Source organism: Myxine glutinosa, chromosome 13 (genome assembly GCF_964187855.1).
Source record: "Myxine glutinosa chromosome 13, kmMyxGlut1.1, whole genome shotgun sequence".
Lineage (NCBI taxonomy): Eukaryota > Metazoa > Chordata > Myxini > Myxiniformes > Myxinidae > Myxine > Myxine glutinosa.
The window spans coordinates 16,112,105-16,126,854 of record NC_136273.1 but is presented as its reverse complement, the minus strand read 5'-3'; positions in this window follow the sequence as shown (position 1 = coordinate 16,126,854).

The following is a 14,750-nucleotide window of genomic DNA, read 5'->3' as shown; positions in this document are numbered from 1 at the left end:
GCAAGAGGGCTGTCAGATGCTTGTGATTGGCAGGTGGTGGCAGACCTAAAGCCACAATTGGTATTCCCAGAGGAGATCTGTGTGACAAGGTTGCGGCCTGACATTGTCATTTGGTCAAGTGCAACAAGACAGGTCATCTTAGGGAAGTTGTCGGTACCTTGGGAAGAGAACATGGAGCAGGTGCACGAAAGGAAGGGAGGAAAGTACAGTGAGCTGGAGGCAGAGTGCCGGGAGAAGGGTTGGTGCGTTTCGTGTCAGCCATTTGAGGTGGGGTGTAGAGGGTATATTGGCAATTCCTTTTCTGCATTTCTTGCTAGGCTGGGAGTGTGTGGGACAGAAAGAAGGAGGATGTGTGACGTGGTGGCCCAGGTTGCCTTGAAAGGCTCATTTTGGATATGGAGGAAGTTTATGGAGGCACGTCGAACGGTGTAGGTTGGTTGTGTGTGTGTGTGTGTGTGTGTGTGTGTTTTTTGTTTGTTTTGTTTTTTTGTTGTTGTTACCATTATTATTCTTATTTTGTGTAGATGAGTGAGTGGGTGAGGGTGTGCGTTTTTGCATGAATTAATTTTTGCATGAGTGTGTGTTTTTGTGTGTTGAGTGGTGTATGATGTAAGTGTAGGTGGTTGTTTGGTTGGTGTTCTGTATGTATGTGTGTGTATGGGTGTGTATGTGTGTGTATGAATGATCTGGTGTGTTTTGTTGGTGAGTGGTGAAGGGTATAAAGGTGGGTGATTGAGTGTTCCACCATGTTTGTTTGGTGCTGTGGATTCTGGATGTGGAGGTGTTGTTGTTGTTGTTGTTGTTGTTGTTGTTGTTGGTGTTGTTGGTGTTGTTGTTGTTGTTGTTCGCACTGGCTGGGGGTGGGGGTATGTACGCATCCAGATGCAGTTTCTGCATGTGGATGTGTACGTGCCCCTGGTGGCCCACCTTAGCTGACCGTATCGAGGTGGAAGGGCCGAAACGGGATGATGCTGAGGACCTCGACTGAGGACCCGGTCAGTGCGGCACACTTGTGACCAGATGTGTTTTGAACTTTTATATATATATATATATATATATATATATATATATATATATATATATATATACACACACACTAGCTGAGGTACCCGGCTTCGCCCGGGTTGAATAAGAATAATACAAATATATGATGAAAGGAACATGTATATTTTAGAGCAATATCACAGTACATTTCCTACATGATGTTTTTTCAATTTTCAATTTCTCAAAACCTCTGGGTATGCAACATTTCTGGTTTTCTTACTTGGTGCCAAGACATAAAGATTGCTTGGTTTTCCAACCCTCGAGCAGCCCACGTACAGCTGGCCATGGGCAAACACGTGTTCTGTGAAGTTCAGGCCTACAACCTTCATTGATTGCCCCTGCGCCAGAAATATGTCTTGAAATATTCCTGAAATAAGTTGTTGACCTTTTGGCCTATGTTAACCTCAAAAATAATTGGTGGTTGAATTAGGTGACCCGATATGCAAATCCTATCCAAATTTCAAGTCAATTGGATGAAAATGTAGGATTTTAAAAACTTCACCTTAAGTTGTTGACCTTTGGCCTATGTTTACTTTTTGGCCTATGCTGACCTCAAAAAGAATTGGTGGTTCAATTTCAGTGACCTGATATGCAAATCCTCTTCACATTTCAAGTTAATCAGATGAAAGTTGAGGATTTTATAAATTTGAAATTGTTGTTGCCTTTTGGCCTATGTTGCTCTTTTGGCCTATGGTGATCTCAAAAATAGTTGTTGGTTGAATTCAGTTTGCTGATATGTAAATCCCATTCAAATTTCAAGTGAATCGGATGAAAATTGAGGATTTTAGAAACTTTTTAAAAAGTGGTTGACCTTTGGCCTATGTTGACCTTTTGGCCTATGCCGATCTCAAAAATAGTTGGTGGTTTAATTCAGTAAGCCGATATGTAAATCCTATTCAAAGTTCAAGTCAATAGGATGAAAATTAAGGATTTTAGAATTGAGGCCGACGACTGTTGAGAAACCCAGTTGGGAGGTTTACTGCCTGATCTGCATGTCACTTTGTCAAGAGAATCATAATTTCTTTCATGACCGGGCAGCGAACGTCATTATGTGCGACATTACGTCACTCCTCCGGATGTGAAAACATTTGTTTTCCTTAAAAATATATTTAAAAGAAATAAAATAGTACATAAATTAACAATAAAAGAAGCTAAAAAACAATTTAAAATACAATAAAAAGCACATTAAAAATATATAAATATGTACGTACAGTATACTGTACGTACGCGCAACCGCTGATTCTCATTCAAAACAGAGGCGACGTACAGTATTCCTTTACTGTGTCTGTGTTAGCCATGGGTCCGAAGAAGGATAATGCTAGTGTTTCCAAGCGTAATGTGGTTACGATGGACGATAACGTAAATCTGATAAAAAGGTATGGAAAAGGTGGAAAAGTGTCGGTGATAGCGCATAGACCTTATCGCGAATCGGAACCGCAATGCGTCATGGGATCGGAAAGGAGCAATAGCGCCGCCACAAACTACACCATGGAATTGCAGCTGGCGCGGTTTTTTAACCATTGATATTAAAATAAAAAGTAGCCTATAACCACCGGAATTTTATGCTGATTCCGAATCTGTCTAAAACTTTTCTCCGATGTGTAGTTCTTGAGTTATAAGCGGACATCCAGACAGACACACAGACACTCCTCCTTTATATATATATATATATATATTATATATATATATATATATATATATATATATATATATATATATATATATATTGTTGCGGATATGGAATTTGGCCTCCGTATCCGCTTGTAAATATTCCCCTATTTCCACAATACTCCCCAACTCTCCCTTACCCCATTCCCTAGTCCCATTGTCTGTAAACGACACCCAGTAGAGCCGACCTTCCCCTTCATCCCCCCATTAAATGTCGTGCCCAGGTCCACCGCATCACACGTAGACAACTTTCGGACATCTTGCTAGTTATTCTTAGTCTATGTCAGTTAAGGACTCGTTTCCATTAATTCTGACTCTTCGTTGCACCAGAATGTGATTATATGGCACCAGTAGTGAGTTTAGGACCTTCGCATACCTCCCCGCATCTCTTCCCCATGAAGAAGCGCCAACTACAACAACTACAACAGAAGAGGGTGGCGGCGCGGCCGCGGTGCGGGGAGTGTGCGTCCTCACAGCGGCTTGGTTAGCCGCCATTGCAATGTGCGCCCACGGGGTTACCACGAAGGGGCTGGCTGTCGGCTCCTCGTCAGGGGCGGGGCCCGGTAACCCCCCGCAGCCAGTAAGGAGCAACGGGCCGATTCCATCTGGGGCGGAGCTAACAAGCCGAGGGCGTGTCGCTCCCCGCCGGATATACGAGCGACTCACCGGAAGTGAGAGTGAGATGCGCCCCCAGCTTGAGACGACAAGACGCCACCAGCCACCTCGAGCGCTGTGACTGTGAGACCTCCCGCATCTCTGGACCGAACCGGGTCGATTCTGCCCTGAGCCCAGGTGCACCTGGAGCCATCGCTACCCGCCTTTTCCTCGCCATCAATTCCCGTGTGAGTCAGCCTTGTCCCGTTTATCTGTCGTCTGTTGGGGTTAATATAAGAGTGTGTCTAAGTGCTTATCTTCCTGTGCCGTCTCTCTCGCCCCTGTAATCTGACCTTCCATATATCCCATAATAGAACCTCCTCCGGAGGCCTTGAGAACTGAACCCTTGGTGTCGTATCCTTGTTGTAATCCCAGCCGTTGCGTCCTTTCCCTTAATTGATCTAGCATAGCGCGATTGGCCAACGTTCGAGTAGAATCGGGTAAACTGTGCAGACGTGGTCATACCAAAAACCGCTCGGTAAACCAACATCCAAGACCGCGTCTGTAACAATTTTGCACCCTTCTCTACCCTCGGGGCGTCCCGACCCGATAAATTTTTACCTATTTTAGTGTGGCACTCAGATGTAGTTCCCTCTACTATTAACTCTACCCTGAGTGCGACAGTTTTACAGATATTCACAAATGAGTAAATATGTCCCCCTGCGACGTTGCACCCTTCTCCTGTCAGAAACACACCCACAGGATAACCGAATTGCGGAAAGAATTCGCAAACTAAACATACAGCCGGTAGGGAGCATTATTTACAAGACTACGCTGCTATTTACACTACGATCCAGGACCTGTTTTTGGAGGAACACATGCAGATGTTATGCATAGAGAGAGCACGCATGCTAGCATCGATACACCAACCCACGAGTGCTCTGTGGCCTTACGGCCTTTAATAATGTGCAGAGCACCCCTTCCAAGCACCAAAAGCACCACCCCATCATGTACTGTCAGCACCATCCGGTGCACCACCATTATTCGTTAAAATAAAAACGACAACCCCTAACCCTGCAGGTGTCTCTTGCTCTTCCTGTGGTGCACTTGGCCTTCTTTCCGCTTTCAAAAATAAAGAAAGGCGCCAACCGCGTCCATTTCTATATTGTGGCCTTCAGGGGGCCAACTATAAGTGGTTCACCTGTTTGGCATAGGTGCCACGTTGACCCATAGGTCCATCCACGGGTGGTGCTTGGCCGCATAAGAACTGCGGTCCATTGTGGGTGGCCACAAACATTGCGGTCCATATGGTGTATCGATCCCAGCAGCAAGCAGCGAAAGTGCAGGCCCACAACTGCGTCGCCAGCACCTCTCTCTCCTCTCTCTCTACCCCAAAGCCAGATCCTCGGAGGTGGGAGACAAAAACAAGACAAGCGAGTAAGGTGGTAAGGGTGCAAAAGTGCACGCAATACAAGATGATGCACACTGGGGGCACATGGGAACCAGGTGAGACAGGTACGTTCCTACCGTACGCCCCCCCCCCCCCCACCAGGTAACCTACATGGCCCCTCCCTTACCCCTTACTATATCCACAAAACACAACACTACCCATAAACATCTACTTTACAAATCCACAAACATCCCTACTGTCTTCCCCGTTCCTCCCATATACCAAATTCGTCTTCTCTCCCTCCTAACCAATCAAATTTGCCATTTTCAACTCAACATCATAATTTGCCATCTCCAATTTGACATCATAATTTGCCATTACCAATTCATCATCAGTCCCTCCTAGGGAGGGAGAGATGGAATCACCCCAATGTCTCATCCACGTCGTGATGCGTCTCACAAATCCAACAGCGATCTCATTTCCTGCAACAAAACAAAGAAAACACAGGTGTGGAGTCATCATCACCACAGGCAAGTGGCTGCGTATGGTGCGACAGGTTCATCAATCCTAACTATTTCCTAAATGATTTTAACAACTTTACACTACCCGGGGTCTTTCTCCGGCCAAACCATTGGCCCTCTTACACTATGGGTTCTAAAAACCAATTCCCATTGGCCAACTGTGGTGCTTTCAATTTGGGGTCTCACTCCCCCGATTCATCTCTCGGTGCCCTCGCACAATTTCTGGGCTGTGGCGTGTACCTCTCCCAGCGGGTCTACCCACCTGCTCACCTCCACCACTGCAGTTGCCTCCGAGCTTACCTGCTCCTTACCCTAACCTAACTACCTGGGGAAGGCCCTCTGGCGCTCTCCCCACTCGGTGCCCTCTCTGGCACTGGGCTACCCGGGTCCGTCCTCCGGATCCTCGGGCCCCATCCACAACTCTACCGGCTCCCAGAGCCCACCTGCGGCCTCACCTGGCCGACATCCTCACAGTGGTGGAGTGCCCAACCAACTACACACACTAACAGGCTACACGCCCAGCCATTTCCACGACACTAATGCACCCATCCACAACACCATTCTGCAACCGCACCACAATTGCCAATATCCAACCACAATTTACCTATACCCTCTACCGAACATTTACACTACCCGCCCCGGGTACTCGTGAAAGGGGTCCACTCTTCCCCCATCCACACCTTCGCACCATGCACACCACTCCGTACCACTTACTCCAACTCTCTCCACACACCTGCACTTGCACACCTGTGCTCTCACTCTTGGTGCCGCCTGCACCCTTCTCTCCCCGAGCGCATTCGCGCTGATCCACAACACTCACTACTCATACACTGCTCCACACTGCTCCACACACCTGTCCAGTTGCACACCTGTGCAATCACACCTGTTCAATCACACCTGTCCAGCTCTCACACAGCATCATCTCAGCTAACTCCTCCCCTCTGAAACTTGCGCTTCCCAGTCGTCCCTTTAAACTATTGCGCTCCCACGTCATTATCAACCACACTAAACTACCTGCGTCCCCACTCCAGGTATCAGTCACTAACTAACCTTAACGTTACCTAATGTCCTCTTCGCTAGATCCCTACACACCATATCCTAACCCACCCGGGCTAGTTTTCACTGCCATCACCCCCATAAGCTATTGCGCATTTGCCCTACATGGGAAGGGTGGCAGGGATGCCACTCTTACCCACCGGGCACATCGCTCACTACCAATTTTGCACATCAAATTTCAACAAATCAAAAATTTGCCAATCACTGCCCATCATCTGCCAATCACTACTGCCAATCCTTTGCCAATCATCAAATTTTGCTTTTCTCTAATTTTGGGTCCAAAACACTAACCTCATCACCCAGTCTACTCACTAATACCTCTCGGTGCGCCAATTCCTGTCCAAAGCCCGGCTTCGTAAAGCCAAGCCATGAATGCGGGTTGTGTTGTGCCAGCGGCTGGACGCGTCCGGCACTCGGTGCAGGGACGGGGGCTTACCCGGGCCGAGATCCCACGCACCACCTGGGCGTGGAGCCATCCAATGTCCCGATCTCGACCTGCCGGAATGCCTCAACAAAAAGTGGTCGCCATGACGACCCTTCCTATCCAGCTGCCCGCTCCGCCTAGTGGAGCCCGGACGCGGCCGTTCAAAGCGAGGCCCGGCACGCACCGAGGGCCCGCTTCGGCTAAAAGTCGACCTAACCGCTGCTCCGTTTAACGTCGATGCTTCACCTGCATGCTTACACCCCGCAGCCCGTTCCTTGCTCACACATCCAGCCGTCTCCATGCTCCTCGTACCTTTCCTTACACACCCAGGTACTCTCATTCCACTCACAGACTTGGTCACACACCTGACCACCGAACACTTTGGCACACATTCGTCGCTCGCACACCTCACTAACACACCTCTTCGCGCCCCCTCCTCGGTCACCTCCTCTGTGACAATCACAGGTGTGCTCTCACTCGCACACCCAACCAAGTGCCTCACTACCAATTCCAGCATGCATTCCCACTCACGCTCTACCATTCCAGGTGTGCATCCTTCCATTCCAGGTGTCCATCTCGCTCACCTGTCACAACCAACTCACGCTCCGTGCCACTCTTACTACTCTCACCTCCACTCTTGACAGCGCACTCACCCTTACTCCCGACAGCGCACTCTTTCCTCATGCACCTGTCCGTTACACACCTCTCTCGCGCACACTCTTGCGCACACTCTCCCGTCACACCCTCTGTAACACTCACCACACCGCGCTTCCATGTGCTCCCTCGCACACGCGCTACGACCGACTCACTCTCGCCAGCACCCTCACTCCTCGGCGTGCACTTTTTCCTCACACACCCCAGAGTCGGACTTTCTCGCACACCTCCTTTTTCGCACACCAGACCTGTCGCACACTTCACCAACGGCCTCTCACGAACACCCGGGTCCATCTCGACCCCCAAGCTTATCAAATCACCTGGCGCATCATACGCACGACCATATTGGTCACCACTTACACCGGGTCCTCTTCCTCTTCGCTTCTCCTCCATCACCTGCGAATCCCTCATCCGATTAATGAGCACATCATCACGATCCAAACACAGACTTTGGACCAATTCTTTTATCTCCTCTTTTATCTCTTTCTTATCCCCTCTCCGTCGCTTCTTAATTTCGCTCACCCCTTCTTCCACTTCTTCTAATTTCTGCTTCACCTCTTTTATTCCCCGGTACGTCTCCTCAAGCTCGTCCTCCAAGGCTACCTTGACCGTTTCCATGTGCGTCCTCACCTGCCGGTCCTTCGTCTCCATTACCTCTATCACCTCGTCCAACCTCGTTGTCAGTCCCTCACGTACCATCTGACATTCCCTCTTCATCGCTACCAAGTCATTTTTTAGGTCATTTTGTGTCGCTTTTAACCCTCCTATTACCGCTGTGTTCTTCTTTACCTGGTCCGTTAATTCTTTTTGTCCCTCTGTCAATTGTTCTACTTCCTGCGTCAGGTCCTCTATGCCCCCTTGCAATTTTACAGTCCCCTTTCTCACCTCCTTCTCCATGTGCTCCTTACAGTGCCTCACCTCCTCGCGCACTCCTCCGACCTCCTCACTCACTCCTCTTCTGATCTCCTCTCCCATTACTTGCATCTCCTGCCCAGATGCCACCCTCATCTGCTCCATTTCCCCCCTGTGAGCATCCAGTTTGGATTCTACCCCCATTCTGACCCCCTCTATCTGCTGCCCCATTTGTTTAACTTCCCTTTCCGCTTGGTCCCTCATGTCCCTCAATTTGCCTTCCATGGTGTTTTCTAACCCCTCTAACCCTTTTTGCATCCCTTCCATTTGATTCTCTTGAGCGGCCATTCTGTTTTCTACCCCCATTAACCCCTCCTGTATTTCCCCTAATCTATTGTCTAATCCCTCACCGGTACCCCTCGCTTCGTCCCTCATTACCCCCATTTTTGCTTCCAATCGCTCACCCTGAGCCTCCATACTGTTTTTTAAACCTCCAATTTGGTCTCCCACACTCATCTGTACAGCTGCCTGTAGCTGCGCAATGAGGGCCTGTATGTCAATCGGCTTCATGTTAAAGCCCGTTGATACAGCGGGCTCGGCTACCGTGCGATCTTGCGAGGCGCCATTTTGTGCGTCTGCTACCCTCGCTGCTTCGCTCTCCTCGCGTCCCTCAATTTGGTCCTGGATCGACCCTGCCTCACTCTCTACCGGAACCCAGCCGACTTGGTCTGCCATAGCGCGACTTTCAAAATTCGGGTTTTTTATTTCCGTATAACAAAATCAAATTTCACCGTTATAATTTCGTCGAGCGCAGTAAACGCGCTCCGGATCGATTCTACTACAAATTTCGCGCGGGAAACGCGCTCCGAATCGATTCTACTTCCCAAAGTTTGGGCCTAACAAATTTAGTCCCAGGTCCGAATCCGACACTCCTGACACCAATTGTTACAGACGCGGTCTTGGATGTTGGTTTACCGAGCGGTTTTTGGTATGACCACGTCTGCACAGTTTACCCGATTCTACTCGAACGTTGGCCAATCGCGCTATGCTAGATCAATTAAGGGAAAGGACGCAACGGCTGGGATTACAACAAGGATACGACACCAAGGGTTCAGTTCTCAAGGCCTCCGGAGGAGGTTCTATTATGGGATATATGGAAGGTCAGATTACAGGGGCGAGAGAGATGGCACAGGAAGATAAGCACTTAGACACACTCTTATATTAACCCCAAAAGACGACAGATAAACGGGACAAGGCTGACTCACACGGGAATTGATGGCGAGGAAAAGGCGGGTAGCGATGGCTCCAGGTGCACCTGGGCTCAGGGCAGAATCGACCCGGTTCGGTCCAGAGATGCGGGAGGTCTCACAGTCACAGCGCTCGAGGTGGCTGGTGGCGTCTTGTCGTCTCAAGCTGGGGGCGCATCTCACTCTTACTTCCGGTGAGTCGCTCGTATATCCGGCGGGGAGCGACACGCCCTCGGCTTGTTAGCTCCGCCCCAGATGGAATCGGCCCGTTGCTCCTTACTGGCTGCGGGGGGTTACCGGGCCCCGCCCCTGACGAGGAGCCGACAGCCAGCCCCTTCGTGGTAACCCCGTGGGCGCACGTTGCAATGGCGGCTAACCAAGCCGCTGTGAGGACGCACACTCCCCGCACCGCGGCCGCGCCGCCACCCTCTTCTGTTGTAGTTGTTGTAGTTGGCGCTTCTTCATGGGGAAGAGATGCGGGGAGGTATGGGAAGGTCCTAAACTCACTACTGGCGCCATATAATCACATTCTGGTGCAACGAAGAGTCAGAATTAATGGAAACGAGTCCTTAACTGACATAGACTAAGAATAACTAGCAAGATGTCCGAAAGTTGTCTACGTGTGATGCGGTGGACCTGGGCACGACATTTAATGGGGGGATGAAGGGGAAGGTCGGCTCTACTGGGTGTCGTTTACAGACAATGGGACTAGGGAATGGGGTAAGGGAGAGTTGGGGAGTATTGTGGAAATAGGGGAATATTTACAAGCGGATACGGAGGCCAAATTCCATATCCGCAACAATATATATATAATATATATATATATATATATATATATATATATATATATATATATATATATTGTTACGGTTTTTAGAACCTTCACTTGTAAAATAATAAGCCTTGTAAATAATTCCCTGTAAATATCCCCATCTCCCAAAAGGTCAAAGATCGCACCCTAGATAGGCCACAAGTAACACGTAGGACACCATAGAAACCTCTTCAGTTATGTCCTTAATATGTGTTTAGTTAAGGATCTGTCCCCAATAGTTGAATCTACGTTGCATTAATGAAATAAGAGTCGGCCCCAAAGTTCCCTTCAAAGGCGGTGCGAGTGGTTTTCTATCTCCCCACAAGACGCCATTGCCCATGTGCTTCATCTCGGAGAAGAAGGGGGGAGGAGTCCTCAGAGCGACAGGAGTAAGGCGTAGCCCCGTCAACGCACCATCAAGGGGCGGAGCCGGTGAGCCCTCGTGACCAATCAGGGCCGAGGCGAGCTCACCGGTGGGTGTATCCTAAAAGCCACGGCTTGATATGCAAAAACCCAATATAAGCGCCGCGCGCGGACTACTTGGGGATGAGTGGTTGGAAGATGAGTGGTTGGGGGATGAGTGGTAAGGAGAGAGTCGTGCATGGGTCGTGAGCCAGGAGACAAGAGAGGCATGAGCCAGAGAAAAGGGACGGGTCAGAGACGAGTGAGGAAGCCCGAAGTACAAGTGGAGAGAAAAGCAATATACCCTCCCCGATTTGATAACCCCGCCGAGTAAGGTCCGCTCGCGTGCAACCAATATCATCAGCGTTACCTGCCGGGTTCACCGCGAAGCTGGAGCGTGGATCGGGGCCGGAGCCTGGACGGATCCCATCACCCGAACCCTCTGCTTGGACCCTTCTCAGCCTACCATCCCTACCATTACCAACTCCCGCGTAAGTCTGTTTGTTCTGTCCTGGGTTTTTTAAGTAAGATTGTGTAGTTTAAGATTGCCCTGTGTCCTTTTATTTCTTCTCTTGTACATTCTATTCCTTTCGTTTCCTCTTCATTATTGTTTGTAATAAATCATATTTGTTCTTTCTTACCTTTTGGTTTCCTCTCGTCCGATCGTCTTTGTGTTTTCCCCATTGAGTACCTGTGGCGCGATTTGGCCAACCGCTTGAATCGGGTTAGTCTTTTGTTAACGGCCCGAGTCGCGGCTCGCTTCGCTCGGCGTATCCATTAACGCTGCGGCTCGGGTGAGAGTATCTCCTCGCTTACGGCCGGTGGTAGTATTTAGGTAATAAGACTAATTGGGCTTACAACCCTACTTACCACTGACCGGAAGTGACGTCATAACTCCCAGGATCGGGGAGGATGGCCAGCTTAAAAAGACAAGGGGATTAACCCCACCTTTGGTAACGGGAGTGCCGACCCCGAATCAGCAACAATATATATACTTCCCAAGTGTGTGTGTGTGTATGTATGTATGTATGTATGTATGTATGTATGTATGTATGTATGTATATATATATGTATATATATATATATATATATATATATATATATATATATATATATATATATATATATATATATATATATATATATATATTATACAGTGGAACCTTGACTTACGAGTTTAATTCGTTCTGTGACGGAGCTAGTAACTCAAATTGCTCGTATCTCAAATCAAATTTCCCCATTGAAATGCATTGAAATGCTATTAATCCGTTCCAGCCCCCAAAAAACCACACCAATTTTTTTTGTTACGTGTTTTTAAATAAGGAAAATGTACTTTATAAATTACAAATAATGTATAAACAAGCACGACCTCGTATATACTGTACATAATAAAAGACAATGTAAAGAAATAAACTGGTTTTATTAAGTGTATTTACCTTGAAGATCAAACGAAGATGCTGGCGGAGGTGGAGGGGATAACTTTTGCCTTTTTCGCCACACTTTCCTCGCTTTCACTTGCACTTGCAGGGCGTTTCAATAAAAACCTGTCCAACGAGGTTTGTTTCTTCCTCCCTTTCAAAATGTTTCGAAAATGAGTGAGGCAAGTGTCGTTACACAGCGCCAACGCACGACCTGTTGCAACTTATTTGCCCAGTAGCCAAGCTCATCATCCTCTTCTTCTTCTCAGCACTGCACTTGCCACTCACTTTCTTAGGCCCCATGGTTAAAACTAAGAAATTTTCCAAAATAACCAAAATGCGAAAACAAAAATGCAGCGCTATACGACAGATACTGTACTTGCACGTCAAGATAACCACGTGACCGGAACACACCTGGCGGCGTAAACTCAAAATAACCTAAATGCGAAAACAAAAATGCAGCGCTATACGACAGATACTGTACTTGCACGTCAAGATAACCACGTGACCGGAACACACCTGGCGGCGTAAACTCAAAATAACCTAAATGCGAAAACAAAAATGCAGCGCTATACGACAGATACTGTACTTGCACGTTCAAGATAACCACGTGACCGGAACACACCTGGCGGCGTAAACTCAAAATAACCTAAATGCGAAAACAAAAATGCAGCGCTATACGACAGATACTGTACTTGCACGTCAAGATAACCACGTGACCGGAACACACCTGGCGGCGTAAACTCAAAATAACCTAAATGCGAAAACAAAAATGCAGCGCTATACGACAGATACTGTACTTGCACGTCAAGATAACCACGTGACCGGAACACACCTGGCGGCGTAAACTCAAAATAACCTAAATGCGAAAACAAAAATGCAGCGCTATACGACAAATACTGTACTTTCACGGAAAGATAACCACAGTGACCGGGTGGCGAAAGCTCGTAACTCAAATCTCGGCTCGCATCTCAAAGCAATAAAACCGCCACGAGCGACGGCTCGTATCTCGAAAAACTCGTAAGTTGGGGCACTCGTAAGTCAAGGTTCCACTGTATATATATATATATATAATATATATATATATATATATATATATATATATATATATATATATATATACTATATATATATATATATATATATACACACACACACAGTCACGTGAAAAAGTAAGTACAACCCCATGTAAAGTTTTGACTTTTTCAACATATTTAAAACATACAGCTATTTGATCTTCATTTCAACAATATTGATAGATAAAGGTTATATAATATAACAAATATCATAAAACATTTACATTTTGTAGTCCATTGTATAATTTAAATAAACATAAATGCAAATTTCACATGCGGAAAAAGTAAGTACACCCTTGGCTCTAACAGGTGGTATTGCCCCCCTTTGGCAGAAACAACCTCAGGGAGGCGTTTCTTATAACTGTCTACCAGTCTCTGACATCAACTGGGAGAAATTTTCCCCACTCTCCTCCATGCAGAATTCTTTCAGCTGTGCGATGTTTGAGGGGTTTCTTGCATGTACAGCTCGTTTCAAATCCCCCCACAACATCTCGATGGGATTTAGATCCGGCTTTGACTTGGCCATTCTAGAACCCTCCATTTCTTTCTTTTCAGCCATTCCTTGGTGGATTTACTGGTATGTTTAGTGTCATTGTCATGTTGCAAGGTCCACCTTCGGTTGAGCTTCAACTTTCTGACAGATGGCCTCACATTATCCTCAAGCACCCTCTGGTACAATGAAGAATTCATAGTGGATTCTATGATGGTGAGCTGCCCAGGTCCTGATGCAGCAAAGCTGCCCCAAACCATAATATTTCCACCACCATGCATTACAGTTGGTATCAGGTTCTTGTGGTCAAATGCTGTCTTTGGTTTTCACCAAACATGTCTTCTGGTACTGTGGCCAAATAGCTCTACCTTTGACTCATCTGTCCAGAGCACATTGTTCCAGAAGTGCTGGTCTTTGACTAGGTGTTCATTGGCAAGCTTTAGTCTTGCCCTGACGTTCTTTCTGGACAGCAAAGGTTTCCCCTGGCACACCTCCCATGTAGATCAAATTTGTGCAGCCTCTTTCTAATGGTAGGCTCGTGCACTTTGACATCAACAGTGGCAAGAGCTACCTGTAGGTCCCTTGATGACATTCTGGGGTTCTTAGAGACTTCTTTCAGCATCTTGCGGTCTGCTCTCGGGCTGAACTTGCTGGGACGGCCTGGCCTGAACAGGTTGGCAGTTCTTTGGAATCTTCTCCACTTGTAGATGATCTTCCGGACAGTCGAATGATTGATTTCAAATTGTTTGGAGATCTTTTTAAATCCCTTCCCAGACTCGTAGGCATCTATTACCTTCTTTCTGAAGGCCTCAGAGAGCTCTTTTGATCTAGGCATGGTGACGCCGCACACTTCAACAACAAAGAGCAAACCAAACTAAATGCCTGAGGTTTAAATAAGACAGGTTCCTCCAAGATCCTCTCTAACGATGTTCTAATCATTTGCACCTGAGCTGGTGCACCTGATTCTAATTTTCGGTACTTGAAGTAGTGATAAATGTAGGGGTGTACTTACTTTTTCCACATGCGAAATTTGCATTTATGTTTATTTAAATTATACAATGGACTACAAAATGTAAATGTTTCATGATATTTGTTATATTATA